Raw genomic sequence first — 27,104 nt, forward strand, 5'->3', positions numbered from 1 at the left:
ATCTAACACAGCCACACACCGATCAAGATGCATCCAACACATGGCTTAGAAAAGGCAATATATACAGTGAGACGGAAGGTTTCATGATTGCAATACAGGTCAAACAATAAACACCAGATATTACAGCAAGCATATTATTAAAGATCCCAATACCACAACAGATAAATGCAGACTTTGCAAACAACAAATAGAAACAGTAGATCACATCACAAGCGGGTGTACAATACTAGCAAATACAGAATACCCCAGAAGACATGACAATGTGGCAAAAATAATACATCAACAACTTGCCATACAACATAAACTAATAAAACAACACGTTCCCACATACAAGTATGCATCACAAAATGTACTGGAGAATGATGAATACAAATTATACTGGAACAGAACCATTATAACAGATAAAACAACACCACATAACAAACCTGACATCATACTCACCAATAAACAGAAGAAATTAACACAACTAATCGAAATATCCATACCCAATACAACAAATATACAGAAGAAAACAGGAGAAAAAATTGAAAAATACACCCAACTGGCTGAGGAAGTCAAGGACATGTGGCATCAGGATAAAGTTGACATCATACCAATTATACTATCATCTACAGGAGTCATACCACACAATATCCACCAGTACATCAACACAATACAGCTACATCCAAACGTATATATACAACTACAGAAATCTGTAATTATTGATACATGTTCAATTACTCGAAAGATCCTAAATGCAATGTAACATATACCGTACAGTTAAAAGGAAGTCACGCTTGATCAATGTCGGCGTCACTTTCCATTTTTAAACAGACATAACGTTGAGAAAGGTTTTCTCATAATAATAATAATGTTAACCAGACCTCGTTTGAAATGTATGCCGCAGGTTCGTCTTACAAATGTTGAAATCGGTCAACGATAGCACACTCATAGCGAGCGATGGTAGCGAATTCGAACTGACTACTTCCAACTAATTAACAGTCCAAAGATTATGCAAAATATACTTCATTAGCAGGGGAACGCAGCGTTTCGTACTATTCTACCAAAGTGAAGAGGAAATATTTTAAAGAGGATCATTATTTACACTTCCAGTCGCGTTATTATGACCCCTTGTAAAATGACTGAATAACCTCCTTTTACAGTGCGGACGGCTGAGTGACGTGCTGGAAGAGAGTCAAAGATTAACTGGGAGGTGCCGGCAGGGATGTGGAGCCACATCGACTTCGGCGCCGTGGCCAGCTGAGCTAGGTTACCTGGTTGAGGATCCATGTCGGGAACAGCCAGACTCTCCATTGGGCTTTAATGAAGGGAGTTTGGTAGCCAGGGAAGTACTGCTGGTAGATGCCATCGTGCCGAGAAAAAAAAAATGCATGTAGGAGTGGTCATGGTCTCCAGGGGTGGATGCATAGTTGTCTTTACCCACTGTGCCTTCCAGAATGACGAGATCACCCAGGGAATGCTTCCGGCATGGACCCTTCGCACTGTTGTTGCAAGGTGTTTGCTTTCAAATGTGTTACGCCATACACGCCAAAGACCACCTGTTCGATAGAGCATAAAAAGCCACCTACCGCCACTCAGTGGAAGTCCAGTTGCGATACTGACGAGCGATTTGCAGCCTGCGTTGCCGACGAACGGCAGTCAGCATGGGTGCACGAATCAGGCGCCTGCTGCGGAGGCCTATACGCAGTGACGTTCGGTGAATGGTCTGTGAGGTGGCACTGTTGGTGGCCCCTTGGCTCATCTAGGTGGTCAGTTGCATAACAGCTGCACGTCTATTCGTCCTTACAAATCTCTGCAGCCACATGGTTCACCCCCGTGGTCTGTGGCCTGTGCTGCACCACAGTTGCCTCGTCGCAGATTTTGGATAGCGCCATTTTGAATTGTACGGTCACGACGGCACGTGAACGGTTTGCAGACTTAGCCGTTTCAGAAATTCTTCCACCCTTGTCCCGAAAGCCAATGATCTTACCCTTTTGGACGTCAGATAAACTGCTCCGTTTCTGCTTTACGATGACGACTGCACTTTGTTCCGCATACCTCCGTCACGCTTCATATACTCTCCACTGCTAATGCCGCCCTTTTCCGTCTGTGAGTTATTATTGCACGTTCACATCGAACATTGGTGGTCCTTACATTAATGGAACTGCACAGTGTAGCACAGAAGGCAAGTACAAGAAATGATATTGGAACGTCCCCTTAGAGCCAGCCAAAGTGGCCGAACGGTTCTAGGTGTTACAGTCTGGAACCGCGCGACCGCTACGGTTGCAGGTTCGAATCCTGCCTCGGGCGTGGATGTGTGTGATGTCCTTAGGTTAGTTGGGTTTAAGTAGTTCTAAGTTCAACGGGACTGATGACCTGAGAAGTCAAGTCCCATAGTGCTCAGAGCCATTTGAACCTCCCCTTAGAAAAATTTATGAATGATTGTGCTGATGAACCCCTTACCTTATTTGTTTTTCAAACAGCTGAGCAGAACTGAACGTACTCAGACATTTTGCTATTTACTTATTATGATCAACACTAAACTGACACACAATATTTTTAGCGCGACGCAATCTGACTTTCAATAATCTCTACAAAAGACTGGCACTGACTAACAATAACCTATACCTTTCATGAATCACTTACCTCACAAAAATCTTCGTTACTCGAACTACTGCAATACAGCGAGCGCCAATACTGCTAGCTAAATAAAAGATTGTAACTACTGAAGTCACCAACTACTGATAGGCATAGTTAGCAAATGAAAGATTTTGATAGAGAACAAACAATGTATTTACCTTAATAGTGTTCAAAAGTAATTATATATATATATATATATATATATATATATATATATATATATATATATATATATATATATCAGTTCATGACATCCAGTCTTACAAATTTACTGTCTCTGATGGACAGACGTCCAGATCGTCCGTTCTCAAAACTCCGCCATCTCTCTCCCCACATCCACCACTGCTGGCGGCTCACCTCCAACTGTGCAACGCTACGCGCTGTTCACATCCAACTGCCCAACACTACAATAGCTAATTTTACAACATTGCCAACCAGCGACAGACTGCACACAGCACAGCCAGTGATTTTCATACAGAGCGCTGCGTGGCGTTACCAATATAAAAACCCAAACAGCCTACTTACAATATAACCTTATACCACCGATGCTCGAAGAAGAAGAGAGAAGGAATATTGTTTCTGTTACTTTAACAAAAAAGGATCGATAATGTATTTCACATACAATTCATATACAAAAATGAAGTTGATTTTCTGAGGAGTAATCTTATCTCTATTATTGAAATGTCTAGTGCTGCCAGGTTGGCTTCATGAAACGAAATTTGTCGTTATACTCGCAGTAACACAACTTACTTGATTGTCTGACTCTTCGTATGCTAAATGCTAACAAAAAGTTTAATTGTGCATACCTAATTAATAATTACGTTAAGTTTACTATTCTTCTTTATACAGGAGATTCAAAATAGTTTTCAAATTTTTCTTTTCATTCCATCATCGTTAGCTGTGATATGTTTGACAGGTGACCTGTATCAGTAGTCTCTCTATTTCACTTTTCCAAGAAAAGATGCTTTTCACAGTACGATGAGCAGATAATGCGATTTCGGTTCAAGAAGTAGACCAACATCTGCTTCAGACTAATGCTAATTTTCTTCCTTTACAAGAATCTCTTAACACTGGTCACTTTCACATGTCTACCTGTTTTCGTCTTCACTTGGTTCATCGAAATTTTGTGGTACGTAACCCTTAACTATTCCAAAAGTATCACATTCTCAGTGCAACAGAACTTCAGTATTTATACTAACATAGTCTTTTCATTTACGCATTCAGGTAACACATGTGATAACGTTGACTTACCGCCTCTCACGTTGCTGTCGTTTTGGAGCGATATCAGACAATATTACTAAAATACAGAGGAACTTGACTCTAAATAACTCTACAATACAGCTTATTTCAATGAAAAAGAAAGAATGAAAATTAACATATTCTATCTTTCTTATTTCTTGGGCAAACGACATTTCGTCAAGTTTAGTTACCACCAATCATTCGAAATTGTAATGCTTTAATTGTTTTCATGTCTGCTATATTCCCTTCAAATGCCTTTTGTGTCAGTATAACACAACAGAATTGCCAAAAGAAAGACAGTAGCTTCGTTATTAAGGACTATAGCAACAGTTTCAGTATCACTCTATAAAGTATTGCAAACTTCACTTTCTACACTAAATGTATCAGTATTTAAACTCCGCTGTGTACAGATAAATATTGTTTCCTTTCCTCTCTTTTTCAATACTGGCATTGGCTTAATTGAACTTCTCATTGTTGTCAATGGATGAAGTCCGCTATTATCATTATGTCCTAACAGAATATTGCGGAAGTTTTCAGTGTTGTATTACATTATTCATAGGGCGCGATGCAGCTTGCATCTTATGTTAATAACATAGACTTCTTCTTTTTCGTATATTATTGTTTACAGTCTTCTTTCCTAGAAGTCTAGAAAATGACAGAATTTCTTAGAATATTTTATAATACCTCAAATAGAAAGCTGTAGCCATTGGCCTTGGTCTTTCTAAATTAAAAAGGTAGTTGCGGTAAACTGAAACTCAATTGAAACAAGATGTTTTAACCCCTACTGAAACGTTTAGGCCCTTCTAGCTACGGTAATGATGTCGTCACTTCTCCATTAGGTGACAGCAGTACCTTTCGCGTATTGCTAACCATTGCCTTGTTCTGATGTTAAAATCCCATCCGTGTTCAAAAGATGGTGTCCCTCAGTACGTAAATAATAAAGCTGCTACACCAGTTACGTTTTTCCATGTGAAGCACATGGCGTTTCAAGAATGGTGCTGTAGTGCTATGTTACAATTTAGCGTAAACAAATGTTATGAGTGATGTGGTCCGTGCGAATGAATTTAAGCATGGTAAAGAAAGCACAGTACTTCTAGAACACTAAAAAATAATTGCAGAGAAAGAGAGGTTGAAAAAAGACAGGATACATCATGTTCCAAAAATTAATACATTTACACAGCACTCGAAAATGCCACACTAGGCAAAACGTAATTGGTGCAGTTATTTTGTTTTTAATAATTGCCTCTGGGGCTTGTAAAACTTCTCTTTGTCTCTACATTAACGATAAGGAAACTTGCATAGTTGTTAACAGATACATTTTCAACTTTATGCTATTGTTCCAAATGAAGATCGGATTTATAGAAAACGTCAGTTTTAATTTGTGTTCTGTGACAAGTATTTTTTTGTTTGTAGGATTTTGAGTGTCTTAACTCTCCTTAACAGAAAAAACGAGGGATGTGTTCAAAATTGTAGTAGGTTTGATCACAAAAAATAAATTCTACTTGCTGATTACTGGTTTCGGTTGACTAACAATCATCCTTAGAAATGCTTAATGCAGAAACAGTACCTGTGTACAATGCTGCCCACAACGCCACTGTTACTAAATGTAACACAGATCACGTTTAATAAGGAATCGGTGCCTGCGTACAATATTGGCAACATCATTGTCAAAAATTTAATTCGGCAACAGTAAAAACTTAGTCAAAGCATTGCTGTTAACGTATAAAACCATCTCCTGTTGGTTTCATACAATAAATAATATAACAAATAATGCAGATCCCTGGTACGACTGCATTAAACTAACAGCAAGAAACTAATGTGGAAGACGGAGATACATCGGAAGAATGACATGCAGTGAGCTAATCAGAGGTACTTTGTAAAGTGTTGCTATGTTGGTAAGGTACTTTTGACTGTGCAAGTGCTTATCCGGAAGCACCAGACGTAAAAGGCGTGGAGGCGACCAGGCGAGAGGAACGGCAATGATAGAGATGGAAAGGCAATGATAGAGATTCTCACCGTGGTTGGGTCGCCCACACACAGGGCTGATGTCAACACATGTCCGCTATTGTCCCAAGCAGTGGTTCCTTAATCTGCCTATTTTCAGGTTTTACAAAGACGATCACGTCTGAGTACCTTCTTCTCGATTGCAGACTTACGTGGTTTTCACATAACACGAATGTGAAAGCCTATTCCACGAAAAGAATTAGCATTTTAAAATCGATTACTAGTCTTTAGTGAAAGCTTTGTCAGATCGTGAAGACAATGGAGCAAATCGGGTGTGAGCTGTTGAAGATTCTTCTTGTCAGGTTCGAGTCTCTTCACAATTTGTAAGCTTTTTGAGAAACGTCCATTCAACAGACAAATAGTAACAAGACTCAAATTGATTACTTCTGCTATAAAATTACGTCACTGTACACTCTTATGAACATCCTTCTGAGAGCAAGTTAGAATCCCTTGAAATGAGCACCATAGCCAGTTGAATCGGAAATACCGTCAAGAGGAAAGCGAGTACTCAGAAATGAAGACACGACGTCAGTGAAACCAGCAGTTCTATCGTAACGGAATGAAAATTTCGGAGTCGTTTCAGAATAAGTTCTTTGCATAATATGTTTTTAGTATGAGGGACATAATTTTGTAGCTACATTTCAATGGAGTTTGTATTTCACTCTGTGCAGAAAGCAGTTATGCACCAAGAGTACACCTATCCTTTGGTCTATACGAGCCGAATTTAGCTAGTGTTTTGACATTTTGAGAAGTGTGGAATTAGTTACAAAGGTTCAGATTGGAGATTTTAGTGATTTAGAAGGTGGTTCGCAAAGGGTCTATCCACATTCACTTTAGTTAGCAACAGCCCTACAAATAAATTTGTTGCAGTACATCAGTTACATTCCATTTACCATTATCTTTCTTTCATGGTCAGTTATAACAAGTGAGTACCTTTAGGGACTGCATATCACCAAGTTCTGCGTAAAGGGATATTACGTGTTATTAATGTGTTGGGCGACTACATTGCATATTCGTTATTGTCATTGTTTGTTCTGCCGCCGTTGGATAAGCAGCTGCAGCAGCAAGTCGTATATTCCTAGCTCACTCATTTGTTACATAGTTTAATTCTTAATTTCTTTGCGTGTTTTTGGTACTTGCATTGTTTAATTCATAAATTTCGGGCGTATTTTAGTATTTGAGAGTTGTAGCATCGCGTTTTAGTACCTGAATAGTGTAAATTCGCGTAATCATCTGTCTTCTGTTTTTGTTTTGGACGGCCAGTGTCGGTTGGTCACAGTCAGTGTGCTCCCTGCCACCGTTGGATAAGCAGCTGCAGCAGTAAGTCGTATACTCCTAGCCCACTCATTTGTTACATAGTTTAATTCTTAATTTCTTTGCGTGTTTTTGGTACTTGCATTGTTTAATTCATAAATTTCGGGCGTATTATAGTATTTGAGAGTTGTAGCATCGCGTTTTAGTACCTGAATAGTGTAAAATCGCGTAGTCTCCTTCCGCCGTCGAGCAGTGCGTCAGCAGTGCGCAAGTAGCAGCATTACTGCATTTACTAGGCAATCTTGTATTTTAATAACCGTTTAAATTTCGTATCGATTTGTTTGCGCTCTCTGTAGATTAGTTCAGACGTTCTTTGCACAACAGTTTTTAACATGGATAGGGACTGCAACTGTTGTGTTTGGATGCAGGCTGAGTTGGCATCCCTTCGCTCCCAGCTTCAGGCAGTGTTGGCTTCGGTCACACAGCTTGAGGCTGTTGCCAATGGGCATTACTGTGGGGGTTCGGATGGGGGTTTGTTGGGGACGGCCAGCTCGTCCCACGCATCCCCCGATCGCACTACGACTGTAGTTGCCCGGGATACTGCCCACATTGAGGCTGATCCCTCACCTGTGGTAGAGTGGGAGGTCGTCTCAAGGTGTGGCAGGGGGCGAAAGACATTCCGGACGGCTGAACGGAAGGCCCCTCCAGTTTGTCTGACGAACCGGATTCAAGCTCTGTCTCAGGCTGATACTGATCTTTGGCGTGACATGGCTGCTTGTCCTGTTCCAGAGGTTGCCCCTCAGTCTGCAAGATCCGGGCGGTTGCAGAGGGTGGGCTTACTGGTAGTTGGGAGCTCCAACGTCAGGCGCGTAATGGGACCCCTTAGGGATATGGCAGCAAGAGAGGGGAAGAAAACCAATGTGCACTCCGTGAGCATACCGGGTGGAGTCATTCCAGATGTGGAAAGGGTCCTTCCGGATGCCATGAAGGGTACAGGGTGCACCCATCTGCAGGTGGTCGCTCATGTCGTTACCAATGATATGTGTCGCTATGGATCGGAGGAAATCCTCTCTGGCTTCCGGCGGCTATCTGATTTGATGAAAACTGCCAGTCTCGCTAGCGGGATGAAAGCAGAGTTCACCATCTGCAGCATCGTCGACAGGACTGACTGCGGACCTTTGGTACAGAGCCGAGTGGAGGGTCTGAATCAGAGGCTGAGACGGTTCTGCAACCGTGTGGGCTGCAGATTCCTCGACTTGCGCCATAGGGTGGTGGGGTTTCGGGTTCCGCTGGATAGGTCAGGAGTCCACTACACGCAACAAGCGGCTACACGGGTAGCAGGGGTTGTGTGGCGTGGGCTGGGCGGTTTTTTAGGTTAGATGGCCTTGGGCAAGTACAGAAAGGGCAACAGCCTCAACGGGTGCGGGGCAAAGTCAGGACATGCAGGGACCAAGCAGCAATCGGTATTGTAATTGTAAACTGTCGAAGCTGCGTTGGTAAAGTAGCAGAACTTCAAGCGCTGATAGAAAGCACCGAAGCTGAAATCGTTATAGATACAGAAAGCTGGCTGAAGCCAGAGATAAATTCTGCCGACATTTTTACAAAGGTACAGACGGTGTTTAGAAAGGATAGATTGCATGCAACCGGTGGAGGAGTGTTCGTCGCTGTTAGTAGTAGTTTATCCTGTAGTGAAGTAGAAGTGGATAGTTCCTGTGAATTATTATGGGTGGAGGTTACACACAACAACCGAGCTAGGTTAATAATTGGCTCCTTTTACCGACCTCCCGACTCAGCAGCATTAGTGGCACAACAACTGAGAGAAAATTTGGAATACATTTCACATAAATTTTCTCAGCATGTTATAGTCTTAGGTGGAGATTTCAATTTACCAGATATAGACTGTGACACTCAGATGTTTAGGACGGGTGGTAGGGACAGAGCATCGAGTGACATTATACTGAGTGCACTATCCGAAAATTACCTCGAGCAATTAAACAGAGAACCGACTCGTGGAGATAACATCTTGGACCTACTGATAACAAACAGACCCGAACTTTTCGACTCTGTATGTGCAGAACAGGGAATCAGTGATCATAAGGCCGTTGCAGCATCCCTGAATATGGAAGTTAGTAGGAATATAAAAAAGGGAGGAAGGTTTATCTGTTTAGCAAGAGTAATAGAAGGCAGATTTCAGACTACCTAACAGATCAAAACGAAAATTTCTGTTCCGACACTGACAATGTTGAGTGTTTATGGACAGAGTTCAAGACAATCGTAAAATGCGTTTTAGACAGGTACGTGCCTAGTAAAACTGTGAGGGACGGGAAAAACCCACCGTGGTACAACAACAAAGTTAGGAAACTACTGCGAAAGCAAAGAGAGCTTCACTCCAAGTTTAAACGCAGCCAAAACCTCTCAGACAAACAGAAGCTAAACGATGTCAAAGTTAGCGTAAGGGGGGCTATGCGTGAAGCGTTCAGTGAATTCGAAAGTAAAATTCTATGTACCGACTTGACAGAAAATCCTAGGAAGTTCTGGTCTTACGTTAAATCAGAAAGTGGCTCGAAACAGCATATCCAGACACTCCGGGATGATGATGGCATTGAAACAGAAAATGACACGCGTAAAGCTGAAATACTAAACACCTTTTTCCAAATCTTTTCACAGAGGAAGACCGCATTGCAGTTCCTTCTCTAAATCCTCGCACAAACGAAAAAATGGCTGACATCGAAATAAGTGTCCAAGGAATAGAAAAGCAACTGGAATCACTCAACAGAGGAAAGTCCACTGGACCTGACAGGATACCAATTCGATTCTACACAGAGTACGCAAAAGAACTTGCCTCCCTTCTAACAGCCGTGTACCGCAAGTCTCTAGAGGAACGGAAGGTTCCAAATGATTGGAAAAGAGCACAGGTAGTCCCAGTCTTCAAGAAGGGTCGTCGAGCAGATGCGCAAAACTATAGACCTATATCTCTGACGTCGATCTGTTGTAGAATTTTAGAACATGTTTTTTGCTCGAGTATCAAGTCGTTTTTGGAAACCCAGAATCTACTATGTAGGAATCAACATGGATTCCGGAAACAGCGATCGTGTGATACTCAACTCGCTTTATTTGTTCATGAGACCCAGAAAATATTAGATACAGGCTAGCAGGTAGATGCTATTTTTCTTTACTTCCGGAAGGCGCTCGATACAGTTCCGCACTGTCGCCTGATAAACAAAGTAAGAGCCTACGGAATATCAGACCAGCTGTGTGGCTGGATTGAAGAGTTTTTAGCAAACAGAACACAGCATGTTGTTATGAATGGAGAGACGTCTACAGACGTTAAAGTGACCTCTGGCGTGCCACAGGGGAGTGTTATGGGACCATTGCTTTTCACAATATATATAAATGACCCAGTAGATAGTGTCGGAAGTTCCATGCGGCTTTTCGCGGATGATGCTGTAGTATACAGAGAAATTGCAGCATTAGAAAATTGTAGTGAAATGCAGGAAGATCTGCAGCGGATAGGCACTTGGTGCAGGGAGTGGCAACTGACCCTTAACATAGACAAATGTAATGTATTGCGAATACATAGAAAGAAGGATCCGTTATTGTATGATTATATGATAACGGAACAAACACTGGTAGCAGTTACTTCTGTAAAATATCTGGGAGTATGCGTGCGGAACGATTTGAAGTGGAATGATCATATAAAATTAATTGTTGGTAAGGGGGGTACCAGGTTGAGATTCATTGGGAGAGTTCTTAGAAAATGTAGTCCATCACCAAAGGAGGTGGCTTACAAAACACTCGTTCTACCTATACTTGAGTATTGCTTGTTAGTGTGGGATCCGTACCAGATCGGGTTGACGAAGGAGATAGAGAAGATCCAAAGAAGAGCGGCGCGTTTCGTCACAAGGTTATTTGGTAACCGTGATAGCGTTACAGAGATATTTAAGAAACTCAAGTGGCAGACTCTGCAAGAGAGGCGCTCTGCATCGCGGTGTAGCTTGCTCGCCAGGTTTCGAGAGGGTGCGCGTCTAGATGAGGTACCGAATATATTGCTTCCCCCTACTTATACCTCCCGAGGAGATCACGAATGTAAAATTAGAGAGATTCGAGCGCGCACGGAGGCTTTCAGACAGTCGTTCTTCCCGCGAACCATACGCGACTGGAACAGGAAAGGGAGGTAATGACAGTGGCACGTAAAGTGCCCTCCGCCACACACCGTTGGGTGACTTGCGGAGTATAAATGTAGAATGTAGATGTGTATTTCGTTTCGTGTGATTACGAAACGTAACTGAAGCATGTTCGTGGAAACACGGGTGGCAATGATGTTAATGTTGTGGTCTTCAATTCGAAGACTGATTTGATTAAGCTCTCCATGTTAGTCCATCCGGTACTCTTCATCTTTGCATATCTACTACAACCAACAGTCATTTGAACCTGCTTACTACATTCATTTTTACTGCCTTCCATTCTAAAATTGACGATTGCTTGATGCCTCAGAATATGTTGTATCAGCAGAACCCATCATTTAGTCATGTTGTGCCACAATTTATTTCTTTCTCCGATTCGATTCAGTACCTCGTCATTAGTTATTTTGGGGGAATATCCTTTGCTAAAGGGGACTTGTTTCCACTTAGGCATTTCAGCGCTCTGTCAAATTATCCCGTTTTTATATCTCCCATTTCATATTCATTTACTTCCTAGCTGTTTCTATGACATTATCTTCAAGTTTGTTTCTCTTAAATACACACACTTTATGTATTCCTTCCATCTTCTAGCCATCCTGTCTTTAGTTAGTACAGGCTTGCTATCTGAGTTCTTAATATTCATCCACCTGCTTCTCTTTTCGCCAAAACTTTAATCTTTCTGTACCCGCTCTATCTATCCCTGAGTTATGCATAATTCTACAACCTTGCATTTGTCCTCTACGCATTCCTGCTTAGCCATCTTGCACTTTCTGTCTGTCTTATTTTTTAGATGTATTTACACCCTTTCGTCTGCTTCTTTTTTTTGCATTTTTATATTTTCTCCTTCATCACTTATATTTAACAGCTCATATGCTACCAAAGGATTATTACTGTGCCTTGTTTCTTGCACATTTGATCCTCTGCTACCTTCACTATTTCATCTTCTCTTTTTGTATTCCTTACCCTGCTTCAGTCAATTGTTGCAAAATGCTCCCATTGAAACGTCCAACAATCTCCTGGTTTTTCAATGTATCCGCACCCCATCCCCCACTTTTCGATCATCCTGAAATTTCTTCAATTTTGATCTGCAGTTGAAAATCAATTAATCACGGCCGTAGTCCACATCTGTCCAGTTCAAAATTTTGTTTCTAAATCTTTATCTTTCCATTATGTTGACTATTAGCTATTAGAAACCTTCCAGTGCCGATAAGTCTCTTTCATGTAATACAACCATTTCTCACGATTTTCAAAACCAAGAGTTAGCAATGATTAAATTACAGCTGGTTAAGAACTCCACCAGGCGTCTTCCTCTTTCATTCCTCACCCATACTCCAAATTTTTTTACTATTTTCATTTACTGACCTTTCAAACCATCGAATTTTCAGTCCTGCGTCATAATTCAGTCTTCGTCTCCCTAAACTACTTGAATAATTTCTTTTATCTCATAATACATTCTTTCAATCTCTTCATCATCTTCAGGGCTAGTACATATATAAAATTCTGTGATGTGTGTTGACTGCGTCTCTATCTTGACTTCTGTAATGCGTTCGCTACACTGTCCATAGTGGCTTACCCACATTCCTATTTTTTATTCATTATTAGGTCTACTGCTGCTTTAACCCTGTTTGATGTTGTGTTGATAACCCTACACTCATTTGACCAGAAGTCCTGTTCTTCCTGCTGCCTTACTTCAGTAATACCCACTATATCCAACTTTAACTTACATACTCGGATAAGGGATCTAACACTTAACACACCAAACCATAAACCGCCAGTTTCGTTTCTCCTGATGAAATCTTCTGAGTCGCTCCCACCTGGGGACCCCAATATGGGGCTATTTTGCCTCTGGAACATTTCACCCAGAAAGAAGCCATCATTATTAAGCTGTACAGTATAGCGCGTATCCCTGGGAAATATAATGGCTGTAGTTTCTACCTGCTTCAGACTTTAGTAATACCAATCTAGTAAGGCCATGTGACTTATGTTACAACACCATATCGTCAATCAGCCAAAGTCGTGCCCATGCAAGAGTATATAAGGTACTTCTGGTCCCGCGGAGGGGGAGGGGGGGGGGCAAATTCTACGTCAATAATGAGATAAGACTTCCGGTGATAAGGCTTCCAGGACCATCGTGATACACCTTAAGCAACTGTGCTTTTTATCTCCAAGACGTCCGCCCCCCTCCACTCAGGGACCATTCGCTTCATCCATGTACATGTGGCAATTATATGTGGTACATTCCCCCTCAGGATGTAACCTGACACCCCATCCATGCATCTTGGAGATTTAGGCGAGTAAACATGGTGTAAAAATGGTCAACCTCCTCTTTTTGTCTCTAAGTCAATGGGAATCAAGTGCCTCCCTCTCCCCTTTTATTACAGAGCAAATGCATGGGCCTCGTCATTCTTGTTCTGAATGCCAAGAAAGAGGATAGTTAAAAATTAATTTCTCAATTGTTAACAAACATTTTCCTTATTTTACATTTAGAACTGCTCGAGACTAGTCATTTATAATTTGTAGTGAAAGGATCAGGTTGTTTTGCAAATAATAACTTTGATAAAAAACTAACTTATAGATTATAAACTATAATGTTCTTTCCATAGTACAATTTTTCCGTTATTTACTAACAATATCTTTCAACTTTTTTTTAATTTGTAGTTTGTTTACAATAAGTTGTTCGAAGTTATTTTACAATAAATTATTTTTGTATTTTATACATGAGTTGCATACATATATACATTTTTATTGACTGATACTATCAGATACACAAATACATATATACAGAGATACTATTTCTTCATACTAAAACCAATAAAGAAGAAGAATCTAAATAGTAGATATCCCTTGTAATCACTACTTTTAGATCATTATATACATATACTAGTATACAATTTGGGCAGCAAGTCTTGTGTTTATTAAGTGCTTTAAGCTGCTTCGCTACACTGAAGGTATCTACAGGGTGTATATAAACTCCGGGAACACTTTCAACTATTTTTTGCACAAGAACTAAACATTGTACAGATGTCATACATATTGCATTTTGAAGACAAACTCTGAAAGTTTGTTTGTGGCTTTTTTTTACAAGCATTCAATATGCGAACCATGAGTGACCCAGCAGAAGTCAATACCGTACTCGAATTCCTGCCATACCCATACCTGTACCAGCTTGGCGTCGTCAACTGTGACAGCCGCTCCCCTATTCTCTCCCGGAGCTCTCCTATATCACGTGCTAGAGGCGGTACATACACCAGATCTTTAATGTGTCCCCACAGAAAAAAGTCACACGGAGTGAGATCTGGTGATCGGTGAGGCCATTCCATGAAACAGCTGTCCCCTTCTGTAGCACGACCGATCCATCGATTTTTACCGGGTACAAGCAACCCGTCGTAAGGAATTTGTTGTGCCACTGGTAAATGCCCTTGCTTGTTGGTGGTTTCTTACTGTACTTGGTTCCAAACATCCGTTGAACAGCTGTAGCACACTTGTTTTTGTCTAATTCCAACACAGAAAGCTCGCTCAGAACCTGAACTCGCCATGTTTGTTGCGACTAGCGCTGACTATCAGCAAATTACCAAACTACGCTGTGGCGGCATTCATGAAAAAAAAAAAAACTTTCAGGGTTTCTCTTAGAAATGACATATGTATGAAATCTATACAACGTTTGGTTCTTGTGCAATAAATAATTGAAAGTGTTCCCGGACTTTATGTACACCAATCACTCATGTTAGCAGTTGCTCTACATTCGTCTTTGTTGAAGGAGTTTCGGAAAATCGTGTTTATTAACTCTGCTTTGGTGACACTGTCATCAGTGACATCATCATTGTCATCTCGCAGTGAAGATGTTGATAAGTTCTTGCTGCTGGTGTACATTACAATTAATTAGAATTTCTTTGAATTTTCTGTTACATTTCGAGACAGAGTTCCCTTGTGGAAACTCTTAAAAGCACCTGCTTTGAAGTTTGCGCTATATTTGGAGCTTCTGTAAAACTTCTCCAATCTCGGTAATTTTGCGATGTTTTAAATTTGGCATACTTTCCTCGTTGCTTCTGCAACAGCGTTCTGGCCCGTTTTAGGTACCATCTCTTATTAATTTATTTGGTATATATCTCTCCACTGCAGTCGCCACTATTTCTTTGAATTCAAATCCGCTAACTGAGACACTGCTGGACTTTCCTGTCGTGCAGAATGTATCTCTGTTTATTCCTCGGCGTTGTTGTTAGCTTCGGTATGGAGCCATTGCGTGGGACTAGGCAGTTCAGACACGGCAACAAGTCACTGTGTTGGTCATGCAAATAAGTTGGACATGTCAGGTCTGTCTCTACGATGTATCCTCGATCAGAATCCGCAACCTCATCCAGATACTTATCCAGTCTGGTGATTTCCTTTTCGGACTGCTATCTCAACGCGACAGTCGGCAGAGGTTGCTGCATGACAAGTTTGTAACAGATCGTCAACTGGTCTGTCCTACTCATTCATTATTTGCCTCGGGATTCGTTTGCACACACTGGAAAAATTCCAATGGATGATTTGGACGACGATGACATAATACGTAAGTGCCACAAGAAACGGCTACAGGCATTCACATATGTCTCTCCAGAATCCGCTTGGAGTAGGCGCGCGCGGTCTTGTGTCTTGTCATGGTCCTCGCGGCTCTCCCCGTCAGAGGTTCGAGTCCTCCCACGGGCATGGGTGTGTGTGTCGTCCTTAGTAAGTTAGTTTAAGTTAGATTAGTGTATTAGCTTAGGGACCGATGACCTCAGCAGTTTGGTCTCATGGTATCACCTTGCCGGTATACTCGTATTTCTGGCAGGGGCCTGTTTAGGTTGCCTGGTATCAGCGTTGAGTCTGTAGAGGGAGCTCTGGACAGCCGGTTCGCGAGTGACGCAGAAAGGACTGTGTGGACTGCCGCTGGAACAGCCGCGTGTGAGAAAGAGCAGTAGAGCTTGGAGGAGCGCCGCGGCAAAGGTGCTCCCGTGGCGGAGTGGAGACTTTGGAGCCACTAGTGGCTGTTGCAGTGCTCCACAGGAAACGCGAAATTGGATTTCGACATGGCAATGTGCGTCGTCTCACGGAATTACAGCCAGGGCTGAGTCCGTGCGAGCTGCTCTTCTGGCCATTACCTTTCTTGGTGAGCGCCTGTATTTGAATGCTACTATTTGGAAGTTGTTCTTCGGTTCTCAGCATTAGTGCTTACTGTTGAAGCTTCCCTGCCCGCTGTGTACTGTGTTCCTACTCTACACAGCCGTAGCTGTTATTTTATTTGGTTCCTTTGCGCCCCCCTTCTTAGCTTCCTAAAGCGTCTCATGCTCTTCGTAACTTACAGCTTACTAATTAGTTGCTTTATTGTAATCCTAGAGCTTCTTCCTCGGCCCTGAGGGAGGAACTAGCAGGTAAAGTGCTCCTTGTGTCAGGTCTGAAAGGTTGTTATCTCCCTATAAGGACTGCTCTGCGCATCTGGACTATTTTCAATTGTATACATTTATTTAAAGGTGTAAGTCTCCCTTAAAAGTTGCGTAAGCTCGAGAGATTGTTTTTAAATTCACTTCAACAGGCATCTCAAGATAATTTTGTTTCTATTTTAATCCACATTTTAAAGATGCTAGAGAATCATTTTTAGCCTGATTTTGGAAGGGATTCTTACACACCTTTTGAAGTGGGTCGGTCTGAATTGTGTTCTTTGTTATCATTCGTTTCAGTCAAACCTTAATGTACCTCTTGTGCTCTTGTTATTGGTTGTGTTAAGATCAAATGTAAGTCCCGATCAGTTGCTACCAGTTAAGTTGTTTATCAATAATTCTTATTTAGATCCGCTCAACTTACCTGTGTGACATTGTTGAAGATACTCCATGTGTAGACCGCTTTATAGGTCACTTAAGTGGACTGGCACATGAACAACATGACGTAAATTGTTCTTAATATGGTGAGAAAATTGCCTTCCCCCTAAATTTTGAGTAAAGATATGGTTCTACCTGCGTGTAATTTTCAAGCACCTGAATTTTTCCCAGTTTTCTTACATTAAAAATTTTTAGCCTACTTTTCTTTTAATTTTAAACAATAGATTGGAGTCAATTTCGCTATTCAGATTGCTGGGCATGCCTGTAAAATCATATTTTCCTTAATTATTTCAGTCTAAATTCTGCTTTGACCAAGCAACCTGTTTACCATTTAGATTGCTGAGCCTGCCCGTAAAATCAGATTTTGCCTAATTGTTTCAAGTAAATTTTGCTTTAATTAATGTCTGTCTAAGTATTTGTTCTAATTGTTCAGATTGCTGAGCTTGTCTATGAAACCACAAGTTGCTTAATTTTTCTTTCCATGCTGCCAGCGTAAACTCTCTCATGTGTCTCAGTAAATAAAGAAAAAATATAATTTGGATGTATCCGAGACTTAGGCTTAGTCCAGCATCCTGTGTCCTGCTATCCTTTCATATCAGGGAGTCTAGTTTCATTCTTCTTCTAAAAGATATTGTCTCTAAAAATTTACGTATTAACGTCCAGAGTATTTCTGAGGGGGATGAATTAAGTAGTCCTAAGTCTAAGGGACTGATGACCTCACCCATAGTGCTCAGAGCCTCTTTTTTTTCACCCCCATCAGGTTTAAGTGGGATGCAGTGTGTCAGCATCGGACTGCTGACCACTGTTGACATGTTTCTCTTTTTTCGATTGTGGTATTCACGCGGGGCTTTGCCAGTGTGTGCATAGGTACGCCAAGGCAAATAACCCGTAAATACGTAAGAAATACAGGCCACCTGACTATTTGAGTTACATTGCTTACTTGGATGTAAACAACCTATTCAGGCACGCTGTGGAAGCAATATGTGACGACTGTAGGGTTCTGATAGTTGATAGTTGTCCAAAAAGGAAAACGCCAGGTTGAAAAAGTTTCAAAATGTAACTACGGATACTGGTCAAGGATATGTCGTGGAGCCAGACCTGGCGAATCTTACTGATTTACATGAAGTGCACAGCGACCAGCCGCTATGACCAGAGCGCGTAGTCCTATGAAATGATTCCAACCCGTAGCTAACAACAATGCTGGAGAATAAACAGAGATACGTTATGCACTAAAGAAGCCTCCAGCAATGTCTCAGTTTGGAGATGAAACTTATTAGAGCCACCCGTGGGATGTTGTTGTTGTTGTTGTGGTCTTCAGTCCTGAGGCTGGTTTGATGCAGCTCTCCATGCTACTCTATCCTGTGCAAGCTGCTTCATTTCCCAGTATGTACTGCAACCTACATCCTTCTGAATCTACTTAGTATATTCATCTCTTGGTCTCCCTCTACTATTTTTACCCTCCATGTTGCCCTCCAATACTAAAGTGGTGATGCCTTGATGCCCCAGAATATGTGCTACCAACCGATCCCTTCTTCTAATCAAGTTGTGCCACAAACTCCTCTTCTCCCCAATTCTGTTCAGTACCTTCCCATTAGTTATCTGATCTACCCATCTAATTTTCAGCATTCTTCTGTAGCACCACATTTCGAAAGCTTCTATTCTCTTCTTGTCCAAACTATTTATCGTCCATGTTTCACTTCCATACATGGCTACGCTCCATACAAATAGTTTCAGAAACGACTTCCTGACACTTAAATCTATACTCGATGTTAACAAATTTCTCTTCTTTAGAAACGTTTTCCTTGTCATTGTCAGTTTACATTTTATATCCTCTCTACTTCGACCATCATCAGTTATTTTACTCCCCAAATAGCAAAACTCCTTTACTACTTTAAGTGTCTCATTTCCTAATCTAATACCCTCAGCATCACCCGACATAACTCGATTACATTCCATTATCCTCGTTTTGCTTTTGTTGATGTTCATCTTATATCCTCCCTTCAAGCCACTGTCCATACCATTCTCTGACAGAATTACAATGTCATCGGCGAACCTCAAAGTTTTTATTTCTTCTCCACGGGTTTTAATACCTTCTCCGAATTTTTCTTTTGTTTCCTTTACTGCTTGCTCAATATACAGATTGAATAACATCGGGGAGAGGCTACAACCCTGTCTCACTCCCTTCCCAACCACTGCTTCTCTCTCATGTCCCTCGACTCTTACAATTGCAGTCTGGTTTCTGTACAAATTGTAAATAGCCTTTCGTTCCCTGTATTTTACCCCTGCCACCTTCAGATTTTTAAAGAGAGTATTCCAGTCAACATTGTCAAAAACTTTCTCCAAGTCTACAAATGCTAGAAACGTAGGTTTGCCTTTTCTTAATCTAGCTTCTAAGACAAGCCGTAGGGTCAGTATTGCCTCACGTGTTCCAACATTTCTATGGAATCCAAACTGATCTTCCCCAAGGTCGACTTCTACCAGTTTTTCCAACGTCTGTAGAGAATTCGCGTTAGTATTTTGCAACCGTGGCTTATTAAACTCATAGTTCGGTAACTTTCACATCTGTCAACACCTGCTTTCTTTGGGATTGGAATTATTACATTCTTCTTGAAGTCTGAGGGTATTTCGCCCGTCTCATACATCTTGCTCACCAGATGGTAGAGTTTTGTCAGGACTGGCTCTCCTAAGGCTGTCAGTGGTTCTAATGGAATGTTGACTATCCCGGAGCCTTGTTTCGACTTAGGTCTTTCAGTGCTCTCTCAAACTCTTCACGCAGTATCATATCTCCCATTTCATCTTCATCTACATCCTCTTCCATTTCCATAATATTGTCCTCAAGCACATCCCCCTTGTATAGACCCTCTATACACTCCTTCCACCTTTCTGCTTTCCCTTCTTTGCTTAGAACTGGGTTTCCATCTGAGCTCTTGATATTCATACAAGTGGTTCTCTTTCCTCCAAGGGTCTCTTTAATTTTCCTGTAGGCTGTATCTATCTTACCCCTAGTGAGATAAGCCTCTACATCCTTACGTTTATCCTCTAGCCATCCCTGCTTAGCCATTTTGCACTTCCTGTCGATCTCATTTATGAGACGTTCTATTAATTTTTGCCTGCTTCATTTACTGAATTTTTATATTTTCTCCTTTCATCAATTAAATTCAGTAATTCTTCTGTTACCCAAGGATTTCTACTAGCCCTCATCTTTTTACATATTTGACCCACTGCTGCATTCATCCCTCAAAGCTACCCATTCTTCTTCTACTGTATTTCTTTCCCCCATTCTTGTCAATTGTTCCCTTATGCTCTCCTTAAAACTCTGTAAAACCTCAGGTTTAGTCAGTTTATCCAGGTCCCATCTCCTTAAATTGCCACCTTTTTGCAGTTTCTTCAGTTTTAATCTGCAGTTCATAACCAATAGATTGTGGTCAGAGTTCACATCCGCCCCTGGAAATGTCTTACAATTTAAAACTTGGTTCTTAAATCTCTGCCTTACCATTGTATAATGTATCTTAAACCTGTCAGTATATTACGGTATGTTCCATGTATACAACCTTCTTTTATGATTCTTGAACCAACTGTTAGCTATGATTAAGTTATGCTTTGTGCAATATTCTACCAGGCGGTTTCCTCTTTCATTTCTTACCCCCAATCCATATTCACCTACTATGTTTCCTTCTCTCCCTTTTCCAACACTCGAATTCCAGTCACGCATGACTATTAAATTTTCGTCTCCCTTCACTACCTTAATTATTTCTTATATCTCATCATACATTTCTTCAATCTCTTCGTCATCTGCAGAGCTAATTGGCATATAAACTTGTACTACTGTAGCAGGTGTGGGCTTCGTGTCTATCTTGGCCGCAATAAGGCGTTCACTATGCTGTTTGTAGTTCTTATTTTCCTATTCATTATTAAACCAACTCCTGCATTAGCCCTATTTGATTTTGTATTTATAACCCTGTGTTCACCTGACCAGAAGTCTTGTTCCTCCTGCCACTGAAGCTCGCTAATTCTCGTTATATCTAAATTTAACCTATCCATTTCCCTTTTTAAATTTTCTAACCTACCTGCCCAATTGGAAGGGATCTGACATTTGCCCCCTCCGATCCGCAGAACGCCAGTCTCCTTTCTCCAGATAACGACGTCCTCCTGATTAGTCCCCCACCCGGAGATCCAAATGGGGAACTATTTTTCCTCCGGAATATTTTACCCAAGAGGATGCCATCATCATTTAACCATACAGTAAAGCTGCATGCCCTCGGGAAAAATTACGGCTGTAGTTTCCATTTGCTTTCAGCTGTTCGCAGTACCAGCATAGCAAGGCCGTTTTTGTTAGTGTTACAAGGCCAGATCAGTCAATCATCCAGACTGTTGCCCCTGCAACTACTGAAAAGGCTGCTGCCCCTCTTCAGGAACCACACGTTTGACTGGCCTCTCGACAGATAGCCCTCCGTAGTGGTTGCACCTAGGTACGACTATCTGTATCGCCGAGCCACGCAAGCCTCCCCACCAACGGTAAGGGGTCTATGGTTCATGGGGGGGGGGGGGGGGGGACCCGTGGGATCTCTTACAAATAGTCACACTGGTTTCAGCAAAATCATAGAATAGAAAATGTGAGAAAGCATCACGAAATCTATTCATTATGTATTTGGATGGGCAGTGTAGTGCAAATTTTAAGTGGGTCGCCATTTTCAATAGAGAGCTAGTCGCTCGGGAGCTGACCAAATTTATACAGACAAGAAAACTGAACTGAATGGAAGGCTGTGATAGTCGAAACCACAACCAGTCCTATTTATCGTTAATTACAGAAGAAACTGTAGAAAAATTAGGGTGTAACGTGCGTCGGTACTCCACAGTATATCACGTTTCCGACACTCAAGTAGTGACTAAAGCTCTCACTATTTCTGTGTTGGGACAGCTTACTGTGATTGAATTTGGTCACTACTTTTTGTTACGTGATCTCCATAGTTAGGAAAATCATCAGTATAATTTTATTTTCCACTTTAAATCCCGATAGGAGCTGTTCCGCTACATACTACTGGTATTGGCCTGTGAATCTCTCAGCTCTTCTAGAATTATCTGTGTCTGACGGTGGCCGACTGTGGTTTTTGAGTGATTTTTCACGCTCTTTTATTCAAATGGTTAGCTAATCCCCAGCCTCCACCTCAGAAGCTACGACACAGAAACAGGTAACATAAGATGAACAATGTTTTTGCTACTCACAGACGGATGATACACACGCCCTCCTTTCCTTGGATCAACTGAAGAATGTAGTGACAGGGAGAACATCCTGACGTAAAGTTAACATAAAATTTGTTAGCCAAATCATGAAAAACACAGGTTTACGCTAGAAAAGACACAGGTGCCGACTGTTCAATCATACAAGTACCCGAACGTGACCATCTGTACTGGCAGTGTTCAGTCTTGTACAAGCAAACAGTTGTGAGGTAATCTTCATAACTGGGCCATGTCGGGTAAAATTGAAGCAAGTCAAACATAAACTGCTGCATACGTTTATTCGGGTATGGAAAAGTGAGCCTTGTTTCCGAGCAATACACTGAAAGAATGCGGTGCACTTTAACGAAGTAAAAAGTAGCTGATCTTGTAACTGTCAAACGTGTCTTTATTAAAAAGATAAATCTTCCCAAGACCAAGTAATCAAGGGAAAGGACAAAATGAAAGAAATTTATTTATTGGAAGCTGGAAGAGATGACGTATACACATCAGCACACACGTATTAAATTTATGTCCACATGCATATCTGAGTTCATCATAATGCGTATAGTTCTCGACAAATCATATTAATATTGGTAGTCTTTCGTGAGATGTTGTACTTTTGCTCATGATGGTCTCTGGTATTTTAACTATCGGTGTTACGACTGATGAGAGGCACAAATACATTTTTTTCCACTGATTCTGAATAATGATATATGAATCCTGTGACTATATCTGCAGTTCACTGAGTGATTTAATGTGAGAATAAGTTTCTTGTTTCATTAAGCGATCTTGGCACTACATATCATGTTTTCTCTTGCATTTGGTTTCATTTTTTCTTTTTTTTTCTCCTCGTTGCAATGGCGTGCTTCGCCATAACGGGCAAACTGTCGTCGTCCGAGGTGCGAGCCCGACATATTCGTAACAGTTTTCGGGAACGTTCAGAAATTGACTTGTAACACGACAGCGGAATTTCTGGCGATTTTAGGATGAATGCTACAGTAAAGTAGACATCCTAGAGAACATTGTAAGTAAAAAATTCTGTTTCTGATATTTCCAAAGAGGACTACTTCAGCTGCAGTACGCAGAGAGTCACGTCAGATAACATTTAAAATACTCAGTGTATTCTACTCCCTGCAAGTGAACACTATATGTTGCTTACCAAATTTAATTTAAAATCTCTAGGTAATGTCGAGGTTGAAATCTACTTCTTTGGAAGTGACTAATGAGCCACAAAAGGGACAAATGTTATCTCAGAGAACCTTAGCGTGGCCACTCTATATACCTCTAAACCGCCTATTCCCAATAATATATCTCGTCGGTTTATGTTAAGTACCAATCTGAAGTAAAACTCAGATCTGAGGATTCATCTCTGTCCTCTAGAATATTTTGTCCAATATTGCCTGTATTTTCACTTAACTTTAGATATGTTGAAATTCTGTCAGTGTTTTAAAAACTTCTTGGATCAGCAATAAGAAATTTCCAGCTTTTTACGGAAAGCTTTGTGTGTTGGAATCGGATACAAGAAGTGTCAGATGTAGTTGAGGGGGAGAGATGTTGGTGTCGGCTTTCAAAAGTACTTACTTTCTCCCTTTAAGTCATTGTTGACACTGCTTCATTGCGTTTTGTCACTGTCGAGAAGTACGTGGAAAGGCCTGTTTTGGAGAAGAGATTCCGTTATCTTTACTATATGGAAGTCACAGAATTGAATGGATCTTTTTGGAAGGGAGATCGCTGTTCAGAGTATCATTTACTAGAGGTAGTTCCACCAGAGTAACAGGGCTTCTCACTCACTGTTGATATCAAAGTAAAAAACATAACGTTTGTAACAACTCGAAATTATATTGTCTCTATCGGGAACCTCCAGGCATGTCAGAGAGACGGTCTTGCTTTGCTCGTTTCGTATGCGATGTGACACCGGGCGTTTTGACAGGATCTCGCTGCCGTGTCAGGCGAGCACTTCGCCTGCCGCCGCTGAGCGAGCGATGTGCCCGCAGGGCGTGTTGGGTGTAGCAGAATACGTAGGGTCCCCAGTCGTTCGCCGCAACAAGTGGCATCCAGGAACCTGGGCTCTGCCGGCGCCTGCGCTCTCCTGTCGTTCCGACAGCGTCACGACACGCCAACCCCGCACGTTCATCTGATACACTGCCTCAGAAGTCGCGTGGGGAATGTCATACAATATATCGATTCGCCTGTTACGATGATCGCAAATTTTGCTGAGTGAAGGGTGCAGTTTAAGTGTCTATCACACAGGAGATCGTGCATGTATATGCAAAAGAGTGAAACGATTTGTATTTCATTGTATAGTGCACACAAAATAACGGACGCTCGTTAGGGGAGGGACCAATGGTAGCGATGGGGGTTCCATTGTGAACGACGGTAGCGCGGTAGAGGACACGTAGGTCGCCGTTTCAAGCCTATGCACAAACTGAAAGAAGTATACTGGGGAGCACTTGTATGTTGCACCAGAATAAGATAATGATATTAATAAATTAAAATGAAACTAGTATACTATAAATGATGAATGTCTCTGACAGGCTCGATAACGCGAATCGCTGACTGTGCGCGACTGCAGACCCGAAGATCTCTGGCCTGAGTTTATTATACTGTTGGAGAAAGAGAGCGCTGGGCCCATAGTTGTATAGGCAGCTGTCTGTGAGGGAAAGACGATGGAGAAGGCAGTTTTTGTGAAGCGCTGTGTAAAGTCCCCAAGTGTTAGATTAATTTAGGCATTTCAGTATTGTTGAACATGGAAGCAGAAGTCTTCATGTAACCAAGGTAAAGATGTTCAATAATTATGAGTTTTGTTTTTGCCAGCGCGTTAGTATAGATGAGTTGGCTAATAATTTGTAATTGTTGAGTAACCCCAGAGTGTACGCAAACGGTTTTGATAAAAAGGCTAGTTAGATATTTCATTTTTAATGCTTTTAAGATTTGTTAACAGAGCTATGTGTAATTTGATGATTTGCATTTATGTTGGATTAGAGAAGTTAGATAGTACCTGCAGTTTAAATGTCATTGTTTGTGAATCAATTAAGAGCAACGTAACTTCAATTGTCAGATGTTTTTGAAAAGTCAAAATCACCTTGCAATGTAATTTTGCCAAAAAAAAATGAATGTTAGTAAATCACCATAATCAGTACCGCTTCCCTGTCCAGGCCAAATATTTTGTAAAGAAGTTAGATTTTCTTAAATGTTCTCGTTTATCAGCTTAATTAATTTTATGTGCATTTAAAGTATTATGCCCAGCACTGCACACTTATGAACCTGTATTTATATATATCTTTTAAATACACCAGAATATGTTGTGTTTCTCCGTTGCTACTTTAGAAGTAAGACAATTTAATTACTCTGCTACGTGCACATGGACCAAAGTTATTAGTTTTGAAAGTGACTGTACTTCTTTACTGGTATTGGGAGTTGCATTGCCCAATCGATTCATCTGAAGTTTTGCTAACAATAACACAAAGTAAGTACACCATTTACAGTTACAAGACGCCAGACAATTCGACTTCTTTATCCATTCCACAGTTCAGACATTCATTCACCGTAATCGTGAAGTTTATTAGTTCATTATATTAAAGACCGCCACACTTGTAACGTTACAAAACTTGTATCTTGCGTAACTTGTAAGCTACAGCTAGCGAGTCTGCAGAAGATCGCGTTAACAGTTCCTGTTAGAACGACCAATAATTCGACAAAACTACAGATTTAAAAGTCAACAGTGTCTCTCCAGTGTACCAAGAAATATATTATTAATATAATTTAATATTATATTTTAAAAAATAAGCTAAATCTATGAAAACTGGTATTTCAGTTCTTGTTTAGATATAAAGAAATATGAGGCAATTGAGGAGCTACTTGACTGAGAAGTAGCGACACCGATCAGGAAAACTAATAACGGCCGCGAGGGCGGTATGCTGACGGTATGCCCCTCCGTATTCGCATTCCGTGACGCCTAAGAGCTCAGGATGACACGGCGGCCGGTCAGTACTGCTGGGCCTTCAAGGCCTATTCGGACGGTGTTCGTTCGTTTGTTTTATTCATCACAATCACATTATTCGAAATCCACAACAGATAAAAGTTTTAATACGGTAGACAGTTTCCTAATCGCAGAGTACCAGATTCAAAAGAGTTTAACTGTGCTTTGAGTAAATTACGTGAGTTTGGTGGAGGGCTCAGCCGTAATATCTCATCTGGGCGTGCAAATGAATAGTGTGTGTTTCACACATAAGAATATGGCGGAAATTACGTATTCACAGTCTCTGTCGGTATCATTTATAGTGGATTCAACACACTGGACGCGTGGATGAAGAGCTACCACTGGTATTTTGTCGTTAGCTAAATGCATATCGCCGAGTAATCCCGTTAATACCGATTACTGATCAAGCTACTTTCAGTTGTGACGCATACCAATAATACGTAACTTACAGTGGCAGTCCGATGCAGACCCGAATGCCTTTGTAGAGACACATCTTCATGAAGCCTCATATGTAAATGTTAAGTTTTGTACGAATTACAATCAGCTGACTGGGCCCACTGTGCTACAGCGTTTCACCGGACTCCGGTAGATTTTCTTGAAAATAAGTTTCCAGCATTATTAAAAAGAGGTTCTTCCAGCATATGGAGTATGTGCTCATTCTAAAATTGAGGTGATACGCTATATAAACCTAACGTTACTCAGGCCTTGGATTGACAGAAACGGTTTCTTTTCTTGCCCACAAAGCTCCCTGGCTCTTAACACTTTCGATTTTTGATT

This window comes from Schistocerca americana, chromosome 2, assembly GCF_021461395.2.
Source record: "Schistocerca americana isolate TAMUIC-IGC-003095 chromosome 2, iqSchAmer2.1, whole genome shotgun sequence".
NCBI lineage: Eukaryota > Metazoa > Arthropoda > Insecta > Orthoptera > Acrididae > Schistocerca > Schistocerca americana.